The following is a 16053-nucleotide window of genomic DNA, read 5'->3' as shown; positions in this document are numbered from 1 at the left end:
CAAGATGATAGCAGGTCTGAGGAATGAAACTTACGAGAATAGGTTGAAGATTTGTTGGTTGCAAAAATTGGTCGATAGGCAGAAAAGGGGTGATATGATTTAGACATTCAAATTACTGAAGGGTTTCTATAAGATTGATCCAGAAGATATTTTTGAAAATAGGACTGGTGGTGGGAGGACTAGGGGCCATGCACAGAAGCTGGGCAAGAATGTGGTTAACAAGGGTGTTAGAGCTAGGTTTTTTACTTGGAGAGTGGTGAATGAGTGGAATAAGCTGCTGGAGTCTGTTGTGGGTGCTATGACAGTGAATGAGTTCAAGGCAAGGAATGATAGATACTGTGTGAATGTCGAATAGTTGTTCTTGACATGATGTTAGGGCCTCCCTCGATGAGTCTGTCGACTGCTTGGAGTTGCCTGGAATAATAATAATAATAAAATCTTTACAGGAATACATTGTATGCCATTAAAAGCAATATCTGAAGGGGGGGGGGTAGTTGTAAACACCAAATGCATGGAATTTGCATATCACACAACTCTGTGGTACTAACCTTCAATCTGGAAGGTTAGTACCATCCATCCATTGTGATAGTACTAACCTTGCACAAGTGTGCTTTGTTTGTGAAGCTGTACTACCTAAACAATTGCACTCCATGAATTTTATCACCTGAACAAATTTCAATGAGGCCCACTATCTCCATTTGCTCTGTGACAAATTATTATAGTCGTTTTGAAGAAACAGGACTGTTGGACTTGGCAGAGGTTGCAAACCAATTGGTTCACAACAAGTGAACAAAGTTACTACTGCTGTTGTGGAGCAGACCATGAATAACAGCATTGGTTCCTGCAGTGTACGTGCTATATCAAGACACATGGATGTGCCTTGTGCCATGGATGATTTTGTGGGGCGATGAGGCTCACTTTCACCTGAATGGAGCTGTGAATCCCCTCTTATTGGGTATGGACTACTCAAAACCTGCAGGCAATCTAACAAAAACTTTGCATTCACCCAAAGTTGCTGCCTGGTGTGGGTTTACTGCTTTATGATTGGACCATTGTTTGTTTAGGATGTTTGCCAGTCACATCCTGTAACCTGCTCAACTAATGCTGAAGGTTATTGCAAGATGATAAACAATTTTGTTGTGCATGGATTCAGTCATTGTCAGGCAGGATCCCCTGTTGACATTGGCTGATATGTACAGAAGGTTATTTGAGAATATTTCATGGAAGCCACAGTGATCAACCATGTGTTTCCCACTACATGGCAGTCACATGCCTCATGTGACTTCTGGCTCTGTGGATTTCTCAAAATCATCCTACTAACTTACCAGTACTGAAAGACAGCATTTGTGCAACACCAGTCTTAATCAGTTGCATTCTGCTGTTGAACACTGTGCAAAGGAAGCAGTTTGTGGGATACCAGGAAGGACAACACATTGAACAGCACAGCCTGTGAATGCACAATAGAGGTGAATAGAGGGTTTTCCCATTCGCTACATCATATAGTGCTGCTGTTGGTGAATTTTTGAAATTACTTTTTTTCTTACATATTGCTTCCCCAGATGATGCACAATGTATTCCTGCAAAGGTTTGAACATTCGGATCACTAGGTGGCACTTCAATTTTGATGTATGAGTGAGTGATAAAGTGAAAATCATAAGCATATTATTAAGAGAGGTCTCTCTTAATGAGATCTCTAAGATCTCATGCTTAGACATACTATTCGCACCAGCTGTTATAGCTGTCTTTGGGAGTTAGGGCTAGATTTTTCTCTCATAGAGTAGTGCATGATTGGAATGGATGGCCATTGGATGTGTGTGAGCTGAATGAATTCAAGAACAATGATAATAATATATATGCACATATAGTAAAGTGCAATTCAAAATGTTGCTGTAATCTGAAAGATAAAGCCTTTTCCCCATTAAATAGTTGTCTTTCAAGCACATGCATATAAATTAAGATATGGACATATGGACTCACTCTGTTCTAGAATGAAAAATACTATTAGGTATTTTTCTGTCCTCACATAATTTTTTTAATGTGGTTTCCACCCACAAATGTTATTGCAAACTTATAGTACATTTGTACTATAAGGATTCCCCCCCCCGCCCCCAATTATCAGTTTTATGTATTTTTTACATAGTTCAGGAAACTTAATAAAGACCAACACAGAACTTTCTTCAGGCCTCCAATAAGTGGAGCAATGTTTTCACCTCCCACAGTAAGATTTGAACCTGTTAGTTGGAGAGCAGGTATACTAACCACTTGGTCAACCAGCCAGGCAAATGTGGTTGAGCATACATTTGGGGAACTTATGGAAAGAGGCTTTATCATAGGAATAGTTATCCATTTGCAATACTAGTTAAAAAAAAAAATGTGGTGGGTGCCATCTCAAGCCAAGAAATGCATGAAAGGCTAATATGAAGCAACCAAAGGATTGTTGAAAGAATTAATAAAATTCAAATTAATAGTAGAACTATATGAACAGCTGCAGCTGTACATAAGTAAATATCAACCAACAATGCAGATTTTGGAAGTCTGGGTGTAGTAGATATGAAGGGAAAAAAAAAACAATATATCTACAACTGTATCAAGTCTCAGAACAGCATGTTCCTGTGTTTAATGATGGAGTGGTACAAAAAAAAGTATATAATTGATTTATTTACCCTTGAATTCCTCCCCTCTCTTTCTACATGATCTGCTTTAGCTTCTCTTCTCTACCTTTACCTATCCTAATTCCAATAACTACAAATTAAAGATACTTTAATTTGTATCTGTAATTTAATAATAAGGTGTCATACCTTATTATTAAAATACTCTGGATTAGAGTTAGGGAGGTGTTGAAAGTTTTTCCACTTGGTTATACTATAAATTAAAGATACCAAGAAATTATATACTAAGGCAAGTGATGTGAAGTCATACCACCTTTACCACGAATTGCCCTAGTCCTGACAATACTTCGGCGCAAATTGTTTGCTTACACTTGGATAAAGGATTAAACCAAGTATATAATTTCTTGGTATCTTTAATTTATAGTATAACCAAGTGGAAAAACTTTCAACAATTATCCAATAACTACAGTGACCTCTAAGAATTATGAACAATTGAGCCTCCAAGAGAAACAGATGTTCTTACTGTTCGGATAATTAGACTATCCGAAATGAACAATGAGAAATAAAATCAAGCAATGATAGAAGATGCTTATCTAATGACCAGAATACTGGATAATCCTCATCATTCTCCCTTGTCCTTTTTTTTTTTTTTTGTAAGCAGTTCTTCCACTTAACACACCACAGGTGTTACTCTCCTCTTGGGAACTCTGCCTACAACTGTATCAACCTTCTGCCAACCAATCTCAGCTTCATATCCTAAGGCACAATAAATATATATAAATATATATATATATTTTTTATGTGCATTCCACCCAAAACAAGGTTTTGGGTGGAATGCACCCAAACATGGATGTACTAGGGGTTTGATTATCCAGAAATCCTCTTCTAACGACCAAGCAGGGCCGTGATCTCATGCTTAGACATTCACAAAACATGCATGCTGCCACTGGGATATGAACTGACAATTTGTTAGTTGGTGAGATAACCATTAAACAAACTAGGCCTGCAATTGGAATGAACCTGGGATTTCTATGCTTCCATTATGTGGTCATTGCTGTAATGAGGACCTTCAAAATCCCTTTCTGGTATCCAAGCTTTGGTTCTCCAATAAGTGCCAAAACAGTCCAAGATAAAAAATTCAGCATATCTTAAATGGTTTATGTGAGAAACTCCTAATTAGCCTACACTACAGCTGAAAAAATTTGGAAAAAAAAATCTGACTTTATAAGAGCTAAATGCAGAAAATTTACCAATACATCCAGAACAGAACCATGGTAACATCACCTAAAGATAACACTAATGTCTTATTCTTGAACATAAGTTTTTAGCACTCCTCTCGAGTGCTAAAAACTTGTGATCAAGAATTAACACCTACCCTGTATTGCCCAAGCAAGTTATAATAATCATACCCAACATGGAGGCAACTATCTACCTGCCTATTGCTTTTAATAAAAAAGAGAGAGAAGTCAGCCTTCCACCTGCCCTCAACTTTCACAAGTACTGACATGGTACCCAATTTCTTCACTACCTTGGAGGCTAATATTAGCCTTCAATAAAATTCTTCCACTCGTGCTCCACAGCAGATCTCTTATCCAATCTTACTCGCTTTGGACACATGTCATGAAAATGTTTGGAGAAACTTATATGGCTCCTCTTATTCCCTTATGTGACTGGGTTGACAGTTTCCTCTCTGGTCATTGTATGTCACAGTGGATAAAAGCATAGGAGTCTGCTTTTACCCACACTCTAATTTCAATATATTAATTCACTAATCCACATCCTATTCAATGTTTGCTGATGAAGTATACTTTGTTCCTCTCCTTCCTTCAAGAACTCAAAATGATGCAAGCTTTTACATATTTCTTAAATACTAATTTCTTTATCATTCTCAAATGGAGTGAAGATAACGGTGAATTTCAATGTGACAAAATCCCACTCCTGCCTTATTTCTCAGAAGGAAGATCTTTCTTACTTTTTACTTGAGATAATATTCTGATCTCAAGTGAAGAAAGATCAGTTTTCTCTTTTTGACTTTCTCATCCAGCCAATCCTGGCATGATCACTGAGGTTCCTTGTGGAGCTTCAATAATCACAACTCAGTGGTTTCTATGGTGAAGTATTGCAATGATCCAACACAAATTTTTCATCAGCTCACTAGAATATCAAATATACTATACATGTTGGTTCTTCTCTTGTTAACTCGCACCACAATCTCATCCAACTTTCCTTTGAATGCCACCAATTCTAAATATCATGTTTAGGACAGAGTTGCCTTTCCATTTCTCACATCCAAATGGTACCACTGTAACTTCACCAAAGATAAGGCTTACCTCCTGGCATTTTTCTCTTCCAATGCCTGCACATAACAGACCGCTATATATATATATATCTAGAATAGCGCATATGCCTCTTATCTCTCTCTTTTTTTTCCCCCTCAGAAAGACATAAGAAAAACCCTTGACTAGCTTGGATTACATACAAACCTTCTGATCCTGTCCCTCAGAGATGAGCTCGAATTTAAATGCACATCCAATGTCAATCTTCATACTCTTGGAAGGTATTTTGGAATAAACTACATTTTTAGAATCCTACTAGTTCTGTATTCATTATGCCACACTCCTTCAGAAGAGAGAAAAAAAATCAAATTTCCTGATTTGTACTCTCAAGGAATGTACAGGATACTATGACAGTACTACATGATTACTCATTTTCTGCCAGTGATTTTCCTTTAACTTAGTCCTAATCAGTCAGATCATATATTTTTCTCTTCTAGTGCACTTCTAACTGCATTAATCCATCTAGATCTTAATCTTCCTCTGTTGTGCTAGCCTTTCTTCCCCCTGAGATTAGTTGTGTTCTTGAATGATAATTTTGAGAACGGCTAGTAGTTGGAAAGGGATCAATCATTCGATGGTGTCGGCACACACTCCCTCGATGTGTCACATAATAATATTGTTGTCAAGTTCCTTCCTAATATCTCAATTTTAATACAGTAATCCATCTGTTCACAGCCCTAATTTTTGTCAGAACTCTCAGATCCAAAAGTTAAACTGACTTATTTCTCTCTTCTTTCATATAAATTTCAGTTGACTCCCTACATACTGGCTTTGCTTATTCTGTTATATAGGTTTTTCCATTGATAATGCAATTGAATTAAAGATACCAAGAAATTGTATACTCGGTTTAATCCTTTATCCAAGTGTAAGCAAACACGTTTGCACCTGAACTATTTTCAGGACTGAGGCAACTCATATACAGAAGCTTATGACTTCACATCACTTGCCTTAGTATCCCATAATGCAAACTTGTTTGCTTACACTTAGATAAAGGAATAAACCAAGTAGATAATTTCTCGGTATTGTTGCAACGTTTCTTATATTATTTATGTATCTCTACTTATTTGTTATAATACGTTTGTACTATAATCGTTTAGATTAACTTCTATTGTTTTATCCTACTAGCTGCGCCATTTATGTTGTGACTTTTCTTATCCTTTGTCTTTACTATCCTCTTGACTCCGTCATTTATGTTATTGCCCTTTTCTTATCTTGTTTGCTCTTTCTTTACTTAATTAGTTGATTACCTCTTATCTACCCTTTCTGAACTAATCCAATATTCTATCTTTCTTAAATTCAAAACTCGTCTAACACTGTACCTTACCTATTTTATCCCTTATAATTTAAACTCTGCAATCAAATATTCTCACTTCAGTGCTTTGCAGTCCTATTGGCCTCTCTATGTCCTAAACAAACAATTTGAAGTTCACCCTATAAGTATTAACACATTTATATTTATGCTGCGCCAGCTAATACCTAGGTAGAAAGGATTCTTGTTCAGGGTGACCCCCTTTAGAGAGTTAATGATTATTTGATCAAGCATAAGTTTATCCCCCCCCCCTTTTCTTTCTTACAGTCGCGGCTTATTTATTGCATTAGTATTCATGGGTTTATCCCGCTTGGTTCGTTGTTATTTTTATGAGCGGTGGTTTTGAATTCATATAATATAGGCAGATCAGGCAAGTACATGAATGAAACAATTTAATGAGCTTTAAGGTGATACACTATAATACATTTCAAAACAGGATAATATGGTTGTACTCAACTCAGATCAAAAGCTCTAACTAACTTGTACTTATCACACATACTAAATCTTAATAACCTTAAATACAATCATAAAGTAAAATTCATAGATTATCATTAAGCCATTCGGATACACGTGGCTATCAGTGAACATATCAGCACAATTACACTTTTAGTTTAACATGATCTTGTATCTATTCGGCCTCTTGGACAAACAATTCTTAACACCGTCTCAGACACGTATCTAGTTGTAGGCTACTCTTACAGTTCTTTAAGTTCAGTCCAATTTAAACGTTCACACAGGAAATTCACTCTCTTCTTACAACTGGAATTAGTATTTCAAAAGTCTACATTACCATTTCTGTCCTTGAATTCTTAAAACTTGTTCCTGCCTTGTCTAATCATCAAGGCCTTCAAATGTAATCGCTTTGGAGGATATCTTCCGTAGGTCTGTGCAAGTAGAATCTCCGAGGGAAACATGGGAGGTGGCATGGTAACGTCGCCTTGAATAGAAGGCTCAATTTAGTCCCTCTGTCGTACGACAACATCACAGCTATACTAGAACACGGACATAGCTTGGCCCAATACGAACGCTACGACGGACAAACTAAGTGCCTTCCCTTCTACGACGAACAGGACCACTCCGAGAGACCAGGAATCCAGGAAGAAAAAAGATCTCGAATCTTCATGCAAGGCCTTTTTGTTTAATTTTCTCCTCTTGGTAAATCTCGATATTTGCGATATGCGCCAACTCGGTCACGTGTGTCCATATCAATCTCATTAGCTCCCTCTATTATTTTTTCGCACGTGTGTCTGCCTCCTATTCCTGGAAGACACTTAGGTTTTCCTTTCCAATACTTTCATAATGCAGGACGGTAAAAGTGACCCTTGAACTCTGACTCACAGGCTTTACTATTTCAAATGGATTTTGCCAGCTTACATGGATTTCTATTATCAGGCCCACACTTAATACAGATTATATTTAAACACTTTATACAATTCCTTAACTTTATCTTGACTTGTATTCACAAACAACTTATTTTTTCTACTGCCTGAGTAGAATTAATGTTGTGACCTGAATCTTTTAATATAAACATTTCATAGTTTATTCAGGACACAACAGTATCTTTATAGCATAACCAAGTGAAAAAACTTCCAACAACTATCTCTAATCCAGAGTATTTTAATAATACGGTGTAACACCTTTTGGCAACTCATATATGAAAATATGACCTCTGGGTCTAACTCCCACTGATGAGACCTCAATAAAGATCGAAACCGGTCTGGGTAGCAACCCTTCCCATAATGCATAGCATTATACATGCCCATTGGGATATGTGCTTTGCATTAGGAATACAAAGGCAAATGATGTGAAGTCATAAGCTTCTATATATGAGTTGCCCCAGTTCAGGTGCAAACTTGTTTGCTTACACTTGTAAAGGATTAAATCAAGTATATCATTTCTTGGTATCTTTAATTTATAGTATAACCAAGTGGAAAAACTTTCAACAATAATGCAATTGAAGTTTTTTATATGTTCCTGCCAATTTTCATAGCTTTGATCTTTTTATTGCTAATTTTCATGCCAAATTTATTACAACTGTTATTCAATTTAGTTAAAGAATCCTGGAGATCTGCAATGAACTAAGTTTGCTATCTCTGATTCTGAAAGCAAGTTTAATGCACTTTCTTTCATAATGTGATTCACAATAGTGATGGTGTGCACCCTTGTGTCACATCCAATTTTATATCATACCACTTATAATTCCTCCATTTCTAATTGCAGACTTATTGCTCTGAATAAGGTTCCATTTATCCCCATATAACTATTGTTGTAAAGAGCTTTTCCTTCAGTGCCTTGTCATATGCTTTTTCCTGGTCTAGAAAAGTTTAAATACAGATCTTTTTATAATCTCACTGATTTCTCAACAACCTGTTGTAAAGTGAAAATCTGATCTTGTCAACCTCTATTTCGCCTTAACTAGCTTGTTCTTTTCCAAGTTGTTCTTTTTCTTCTCTTCTACCATTTTTCTTAGCCCTTTTCAAATCTACTTTTGTAAATCTTACCTGGAATTTGACGTTCTGACCAGGTCATCTGGTCGAATGTTATTCATTCCAGCCATCTTTCTACATTTCAGACTTTTAGGTATTGATATATACTCCTAGTGGCATTCCTCCTGAATATTTCCTGCTACTATTGTCACTTCTTGTTTTATTTAACAGTCTCTACATATGTAGAGATATATGCTGATTTTATTGTTAGGAGCATTGGGTATTCTTTCTTCTTTTATAAGACTGCATCTTTAACTTCTTGTGTTCACCATGAAGTTCTTATTTTTCTATCCTTGCAGATAATTCACCATATTTCCCTATGTGAACTGATCAGGGGTAGTTCAGTCAGAAAGACATAGTGATATGCCACCAAGAGCCTAAAGTTTGGTTCTTGAATAATATATATTTTTCTTTTTTTCCTGTATCTTCTCTCCATGTAAATGTGTGCAACTTTATGTTCAAATGTTAGTAATGACAACCCTGAACAGAAATGCAGCAGACACTTAATATTAGTTTTGCCTTTTTTTTTCCCCCAAAAAAACATTTCTATATGTTTAGAATTAATTTCCTACACTACTGTTCATATCTCTAATAAGGACCAGCTTCTCCTTTTTTCTTTGTAAGATAGTACCTTTTCTTAGGAGAACCTTCAATTGGGACCAGATGCAGGAATAAGTTCCTTATTTTGACTTTTCCATTCTTCCTTTGATCACTATTGCCCAAATATTATTATTACCTGACACCCAAAGAGTCCAAGGACTCATAGGAAGGCACTCTATTCCACACATCTCACCATCTCTTATACTACTTAATTCTCCTACTACACACAACTCCCATCAATGCCATATACTGCCCATCATCACCACTAACAGTATTTGCCTGTGCAAGGGTATGAAAAATCAAAACCCTACTACCTCCATATGAGATTGGCTAATTCATCATCAATTGAAAAAGCCCATATAAAGATTCTCCTCATCATGACAAGAATCAGCTCAGGCCATTTCTAATCAAAGGGCTCAATGTACTGTAGTTCTTCCAAATGTGCTATGGAGGTGCTTAATAATATAACATCCTATATTTTGCAGGATCGCACACAGATCTGTTTAGTTTGTCTCAAAACACCAATTATGTCCATATACTTCTCTGGTTCAACTTCTTTCCTATTGATATCTCTTGTTTTGATGGTGCCAATTTTCAATTCTGATGATAATGAGTTTGTTCCAGTAGCTGACTTTTCACTGTTTGCCTTACAAAAACAGCAGGAGAACTATGCAATGTCCTAGATGGCATGCAATTTCATCATTCTGTATTGTCATGTTTGTGGGGTTTAAGCCAATCTAGAATGCAATCTGGTCAGCTAAGTCCCAAATTACCAGCCCATCCTTGTTCGTTCAGCATCAACTAGATACCAAATGAATATGGATTGGACATTGGTGAGAGGCCCTAGTCACTTCTTCACATTCCTTTAAAAGTTATGTCAGAGATCTCCTCCTGGTTATCTAGCTTTGACCTTGAGGTGGCTCAGGAGAAAAAACGAGAAAAGAAACTGACAACATATAAATGACTGCTTGATAATTTAGCAATCTGCAAGTGCATTATCCCTGATTGCAAAACTCTCCCATGTGTTTCATTCTATACCTTTTATTAACTTTATTTACTAGTGGGACTTTAGTAAATAAAGTAATCATGCTAGCAAAAAAAAAAAACCCTACTATTGCCCAAATATTATTATTATTACATGATGCCTCCAAAACGTCCAAGGACTTATCACAGGAAGGCACTCTACTTTAAAATGACCACACATCTCTTCTACTACACACAACTACCATCAATGCTATATGCTGCCCATCGTCACCACTAACAGTACTTGTCTAATTTGTGTGTGTGTGTGTTCTGATGTCATTTGGCCTGTGCAAGGATATGAAAAACCTGAGTTTCTGGGGAAAAAACCCTGCTATCTCCATATGAGATCGGCTAACTCACCATCAATTGAAAAAGTCCATATAAAGATTCCCCCTCATCACAATAATGAGGGGAATTTTACAATTTAAGTTGGCATACCTCATATTGGTGTGGCAAAGTAATTTCACCATTCTTCTCTGTCTCAAATCCTGCAAACTGTTTCCATGCCACTACTTCACATCATATACTCACTCTCATCTTGACTATACCATTGTACCAAATAAAGGTTTTGATATTTTTGCTATTGTCCAGGAAGCTCTAGTTTCCATTAAATTATTTTCTGCATTAGATTCTCTTTGTAGTTTATTGCAGTTAATTTTTCATTTGTTACCTTTTGCATCTATCCAATTCAGGGAATCTTTCTTTAACATGTTCTTTCAAATGCCAATATTCATGTTTCCAGCTTTGTGGTAAGGTTCATTAGTTAACGTTTGCTTTTTGTTATCCGAGATCTTATCTCTTTTTTTAGTCTAAGTAGCATGTTATAGTTGCTTTTTTTTCCCCATCCTCTTTTCTAAGAATATCATTGTTTTAGTTTTTATGTTCATTATCAATTCATATCTATTTCCTTCTACAACTCAGCACTGTTCTTCCTAGTTTTCTCCTTCAATAATGTTATTGGCAAACGGTAAATTATTGATTTTTTTGTACCATGAACCGAAATTCCTCTTATGTTCTCTCCAAAAAGCATGATAAAGATGCTTGAGAATATTGGGTCCCCTTGATTCATGCCTCTTGTTGTCTAGAACCATCTTCCTGTTTCTGCACAATTTCTCATCCAGCAGGTTCCTGTCTACAACATAGATTCAAATACAGCCCATGCCACTTTCTGAAAGTCAACAAAGCACACATTAATATTTTTATTTTACACAGAGCTTTCCCCACAATTAATTTTAATATTAACATAGGGGGGGGGGGGAATTCTGTTCACTTTATAATTTAAAAAAAAAAAAAAAAAATTAAGACAACGATTAGCTCCAATGTTACTTCACTATTTACTAATGTGCCAAGAAGTGAGACCCATGATTTCATAACAACCCCCCCATAGTTGAATTATTCATATTTACATTATATGCTGGTCATTTTACGTGGAAAGGAAAAAATATCAACAAGTGGATGGGATAGCAATCCTCTAGAGATGTTTATTATTTGGCTGCATAGTTCACATTTTAGTGCATTTAATGTTTTTGCCAGTTTCATCATCATCACGAACCATGGACTCACTGCCTGTTGGTGTTAACATTCATAAAATATGAAAGCGAAAGATATTAAGGGTAAAGGAATTACTCAGAAAAGAAACCATACCAAAGTTTGAGATATGTCATAAAATGAGTAATTTCACCACTTTTCACACAAACATCTCTTCTATATATTTTTGCATGACCAGTCTTAAAAACACTAATATAGTAATGTAAAGTCTCTGTTGGTATGATTGAGCACTCCCAAAATGGTAAAAGATAAGACCACCAAATTGGGTGCATAGCTTTCTCTTACAGTAAAGCAATATAAGGCTAGTAATGACATGTACCAGAAAGTCTAGTAACAAGAGATGAAAAAAAAAAAATATTTTCCCCACCAGTATCAATTTGTAATAACTTATAAGTTAAATTATCAATGTAACATAAGTTTTATAATACTCATGTGAATGGCACATCATAAAATTCATGCCATATACCCTCATGCAGTGTACAGGATCTTATGATAGCAATGATGTAACTGTTCATCTAATACTATCTATCTATCAACAATTTTCCTCTAGGGCACTTTTTACTGTATCATTCTACTTACATCTTGGTCTTCCTCATGCTATCCTGCCAAAGAGCACTTGTTTAGCTAATCCTTCTTCTCCCATTCTGTTTAACTGGCCATACTACCTGAGATTAGCTCTGCTAACAATCTCAAGTTCTTTCCTAATATCCTCATTTTTAATATGATATTGCCATTGATGCCAAACTGTTCACTGCCCTAATCTGTTTCACAACTCTCATATCTGTGGTCACCAGTCTTTGATCAAGAGTTTTACTTTTAACCCAACTTTCAGATCTGTAAGTCAAAATTGGTTTGAATACTGTCTTGTAAACAGCTAGTTTAGTGTTTTAACTACTTTCTCTCTTATTCCATATAAATTTATTCAGTTGACTTACTACTAAAATAGCTTTGTTGATTCTGTTGTCTATTTCCATATTTAATTTACCAACTTCACTAAAAATTGTGCCTAAGTACCTGAAATGTTTTACTACTTCTATATAGGTTAGGTTCCCCATTCACGATGCTGTTGATATTGTCAATGTTTCTGCCTATTTTCATTGTCTTGTTATTGCTGATTTTCATATCAAATTTATTACAACAATTATTCAATTTAGTCAGGGAATCTTGCAGACTTGTACTGGATTTATTTACATTAACATCTCCAATTTTGATATCGGGTTTAATACTGCTTTCCTTCATAATGTGATCTATATAGATGATGAATAATAGTGGAGATAATGTACACACTTGACTTATCAAACCATTTTCCCGTACTTTGTCAATTCTAACTGCTGATTTGGAAATAGTCAGCAGAATAGCAAAGCTGGTATGATAGGAAGTCATCTGAATAAACTTATAGAATAAGAAAGTAATAAGTCAAAACACAAAACTACCACTATACAATCAGTGTTCAAACAATTTTGACTTATGGATCTGAGAGCTGGGTTAGAAATAAAACTTTCGATGAAAGACTGGAGACCACAGATATGAGAATCATGAGAAAGAATAGGGGACTGAACAGATGGCATCAACATATTAAAAATTACAATATTGGGAAAGAACTTGGCATTGTTAGCATTCAGGAATATGTTAGCAGAGCTAATCACAGGTGGTATGGATAGTTAAACAGAATGGGAGAGGAAAGATTAGCTAAACAAATGTTCTTTGCCAGGATAGCAAGAAAAAGACCTAGAGGAAGACCAAGATGCAGGCAGATTGATTCAGTAAAAATTATCTTAGAAAAAGAAATATAAGATCTGATAATATTGGAATGCAGACAGATAACAGGCTAATCTGGAGGAAAATTGTTAAATAGGAAGCTTGTAACAATGTAACTTTTCATGTAGTACTATCATAAGATCCTGTACACTTCGTTAGGGTATATGTCAGGAATTTGATAATTTACAACTCAAATAGAGACTATATATTGCTTGATATAATATGCCATTTACACCATATAACTGGAGTGATTTGAACAGCTTTCCTCTTGGTTCCTTGTCATATGCCTTTTCCAGATCTACAAAACTTAAATACAGATCCTTGCTATATTACCATGATTTCCCAACTATTTGTCTTAAAGTGAAAATCTGATCTTGACAACCTCTGTTTGGCCTGAACCCAGCTTGTTCTTCTCCTTCACAATTTTTCTTAGCCATTTCTCAAAAATAATTGCATAAATCTTACCCAGGAACACTTAGCAGAAAAATTCCTCTGCGTTTCTCACATTCAGCTTTATTATTATTTTTTTTTAATAGATGGGTACTATGATCGAGTTCCAATCATATGGAACTTGACCCTGTGAGAAGGCTTTCTGAATTATGCAGTGTAGCGACTGTAAAACTTTTATCTCTGCATATTTTAGCAGTTCTAGTCAAATATCATTTACTTCTGCTGCCGTTCTACATTTCAGGATTGTGACACCTTCAAGTACAGATATATATATTCCACATGGCATTATTATTATGTGACACCTCGAGGGAGAGTGCAAACACAGCATCGAACGATTGTTCCCCTTCCAACTGCTAACCGTGTTGAGCCATTAGTAGCAGAGGCTCTACCACTGAGCTACACCTCCACCATGCTGTCACTGTTTGTTTCATTAAAAATCTTTCAAAGTAATTACTCCATAGATAAAGAATATCTTTATCCTCAGTTCTTATGTCCCCTTTATCATCTCTAATTAATTTTATAGTACTTTTTCCTCCACTTATGAGCTTTTTCACTACCTTTCTGATATTTATTTTCTATGCTCTTATCGAAGTCTTCTAATGACTTTGGTTTAACTAATTTTATGCAGTGCTTTGTTTTCTTACATTTTTCTCTGTATTCCCTAAGAGCACAAGCTGACTTCTTTGCCAGGAACTTTCAATATGCTTCCTTCTTTTCCTTGACTGCCTCTTTAACTTCCCGAGTTCACCACATAGTCTGATTTTTCTATTTTTGAAGATTACTTTACTATATGCCTCAAAGTTTTCTTTAGTATTTGCTACTAAAACTTGAAGGTTTGGTTCTTGTTTTCAAACTCTTTTTTGTGAAACACGGTTCACATCTGAACAGCCATCAGATGTGATTTGTTTCAAAACATTCTTACACACCCTTATTTTCAATATAAAGTTCAATTTTATCATGTTCAACACTAAATGATCACATCCTATTTCAAATCCTCTGTGTCCTGAAAATCTCATTGATATGTCCTGAACATATGAGATTTTTGTTATTCCTTGTATCTTCTTTCTATGAGGATTTGTGCACATTTTTATGTTGGAATATGGTGTTAGCAATATGTAGCCCATGTCCTGAGCAGGAATCTAGCAGGTACTTAACATTATTATTAGCTTTGCTCTTTCCTCCAAATTTTCCCCAAACATTCTATGTCTGGTAATCATTTTCTACTCTGCTGTTTAGATCTCTAACAAAGACCAACTTTTCCTTTTTCATTGTCAGCTGCCTTCTCTAATGCCTCAAAAAAAAAAAAAAAAAAAATCCTTCACTTCCTTATTAATACTTTTTGTGGGACTAAAAGCACAAATAAGTCTCACTGTCAAGTTCTAGTTCTCCAATCTGATATTAGCTCATATCACACTACTTGATATTGCCTGTCCTTCAAGCACATTATTCTCATATTTAGTGTTTAATATCATAGCTACTCCTTCTTTTCTCTGATTACTATTTCTTGAATTTGTTGGTTAGAAAGATCTCACCTGTTTTTATCTTCTTCTTTGTTTCAGTAACACCTATTATGTCAATCTGGTATTTATCCAGTTCTTTTGGTAGTTCAATTTCTTTTCCATTGATGTGTCAATGTTGATCTCTGCTGATGTTGAGTTGTGGTCTGTTCCAATAACTTTTCTCTGTTCGCCCTGGTTCCCTGATGAAAACAGTATTAGCCTTGTTTAACCAAGCAATGCCCCAGCCGGTATGAAATTCCATCATGTTATACCATCATTTTGAGTTATGGTTTAAGCAAATAAGGATACAATTTGGTTGACCAAATCCCAAATTGCCAGCCCATCCTCATTCCCAGGTAGATACCCAAGAAGGGTGAGGATTGGACATCGGGTCATTAGCCCTGTTCACTTGACCAGAGAGCTTGCGGGAATACA

General features: G+C 35.8%; 2 protein-coding genes across 6 annotated transcripts in view; one reads left to right on the top strand and one right to left on the bottom strand.

The window, feature by feature from the left end:
• LOC150094563 (calaxin-like) overlaps positions 1-16053 on the bottom strand; it is a 157683-nt gene that overhangs the window by 1729 nt on the left and 139901 nt on the right. The gene's annotated exons all lie outside the window — the stretch shown is intronic.
• LOC150094564 (glucocorticoid-induced transcript 1 protein-like) overlaps positions 1-16053 on the top strand; it is a 380983-nt gene that overhangs the window by 357025 nt on the left and 7905 nt on the right. The window lies entirely within an intron of this gene.

This window comes from Typopeltis vanoorti, chromosome 22 (assembly GCF_054136105.1).
Source record: "Typopeltis vanoorti isolate ZY-2024b chromosome 22, IOZ_Tvanoo_1.0, whole genome shotgun sequence".
In the NCBI taxonomy this organism is placed as follows: Eukaryota; Metazoa; Arthropoda; class Arachnida; order Uropygi; family Thelyphonidae; genus Typopeltis; species Typopeltis vanoorti.
The sequence above is the reverse complement of the archived record's forward strand: the minus strand, read 5'-3'. Positions and strand labels throughout refer to the sequence as shown.